The sequence below is a fragment of the Panthera uncia genome (genome assembly GCF_023721935.1).
Source record: "Panthera uncia isolate 11264 chromosome A3 unlocalized genomic scaffold, Puncia_PCG_1.0 HiC_scaffold_12, whole genome shotgun sequence".
Lineage (NCBI taxonomy): Eukaryota > Metazoa > Chordata > Mammalia > Carnivora > Felidae > Panthera > Panthera uncia.
In genome coordinates, this window is record NW_026057579.1 from 11,482,054 (window position 1) to 11,483,988 (window position 1,935).

General features: G+C 45.2%; 1 pseudogene; it reads left to right on the forward strand.

Moving 5' to 3' along the window:
* The first annotated feature begins 566 nt into the window (after positions 1–566).
* LOC125937291 (glyceraldehyde-3-phosphate dehydrogenase-like) lies at positions 567–1,724 on the forward strand (annotated as a pseudogene).
* Positions 1,725–1,935: the final 211 nt, after the last annotated feature.

Below are 1,935 nucleotides of genomic sequence, written 5' to 3' on the forward strand. Positions count from 1 at the left end.
TAGCTTTATTTTTCTTGAGATGAGTTTGGCAGGAAACAAAATTGCTTACCCTGCAGGGTTTAGTAATGGACTATCCAGCAGCACTGAATTGGGATAGTGGTGGTTTAAAGTGCTGAGTGCTATCTGGAGACAAATTATCCACAGGTTGGTGAGAAGATGGTCTATACTCAAGGGAAGTAAACATGCTACCCAAGTGTCATCAGTCCCTAAATGGACTCTTCACCCCAGACACCCATTCTGGCACTCCCAGACTCTCTAGTTAAGACTATTACTCTCCCTTCTCACTGTTGCCCCCAGTAATTTTCCATGCCCTTCTCCTATCCCCATTCTTATCTGGTTTGGGGGAACAAAATCCCTCTTAAAGCAATGAGGAGTTGCATGACCATGAACAGCGTTATTCTACCCAGGTCCAAAGTTCCTAGTGTATAAAATGGAAGAGGTTGTCAAGGTCACTTTTATTATTCTTTTTAAGCTGAAAATATGATTTGGTGGATTATAAGGTAGAAAGAATGCTTTGGAATGGGAGATACTTTTCAAAAAAAATAGGTAAATTTCTGGTTCTTTGTTCCTCCTTGCTTGACAGACAGCTGCATCTTCTGGTGCAGTGCCAGCCACATCCCTGAGACATGATGATGAAGGTTGGAGTAAAAGGATTTGTCATATTGGGCACCTGATTACCAAGTCTGCTTTTAACTCTGGCCAAGTGGATATTGTTGCCATCAATGACCCCTTCAATGACCTCAGGTACATGGTCTATATGCTGCAGTATGATTTTGCCCACAGAAAATTCCATGGGTCAGTCAAGGGTGAGAATGGGACACTTGCCATCAATGGAAACCCTATCTCCACCTTCCAGGAGCAAGATCCTGCCAACATCAAATGGAGTGATGCTGGTGCTGAGTATGTTGTGGAGTCCACTTGGGTCTTCACTACCCTGGAGAAAGCTGGGGCTCTCTTGAAAGGTGGGACCAAGAGGGTCATCATCTCTTCACCTTCTGATGATGCCTCCATGTTTGTGATGGGTGTGAACTATAAGAAGTATGACAACTCCCTCAAGATTTTCAACAATGCCTCCTGCACACCGACTGCTTGGCTACTTTAGCCAAGGTCATCCATGACAACTTGGCATCATGGAGAAATTCATGACTCCAGTCCATGCCATCACTGATACCAAGAAGGTCAGAGAGGCCTCTTTGGGAAGCTGTGGTGTAATGGCCAAGGGGCTGCCTAGAACATCATCCTGGCTTCTACTGGTGCTGCCAAGGCTATAGGCAAGGCCATCTCTGAGCTAAATAGGAAGCTCATCTGCATGGTCTTCTGTGTCCCCACCTCCAATGTGTCCATCATGGATCTGACCTACTTCCTGAAGACAGCTGTCAAATATGATGACATCAAGAAGGTGGTGAAACAGGAATTGGAGGGTCCTCTTAAGGGCATCTTGGCTACACTGTGGACTAGTTTGTCTCCCATGACTTTAACAGGAACACCCACTCTTCTATTTCGATGCTAGGGTTGGCACTGCTCTCAATGGCCACTCTGTCAAGCTCATTTCCTGGTATAACAATGATTTGGCTGTAGAAACTAGGTTGTGGACCTTATGGGTTAACATGGCCTCCAAGGAGTCAGAGACCCTGGGACCAGCTGAGGGCTGAGAACAAAAGAAAGAGAGAGGCCCTCAGCTTCCGGGGAGTCCTTACCCCAGCTCATCCTCCAACACACTGAGAATCTCCCAACCTCCACAGTTTCCATCCCAGACACCTTGAAGAAGGGGAGGGCTCGGGGAACCCTACTTTGTCATGTACCATCAATAAAGTATAGTGTACTATAAAAAAAGGTAAATTCCTATAAAACATAAATTTTAACATATGCCTTAAAGTAAATCAGGAAGGGGGATTAGTGGAGTCAGAACAACTTAACTTGGGGTTAAGAAATAAC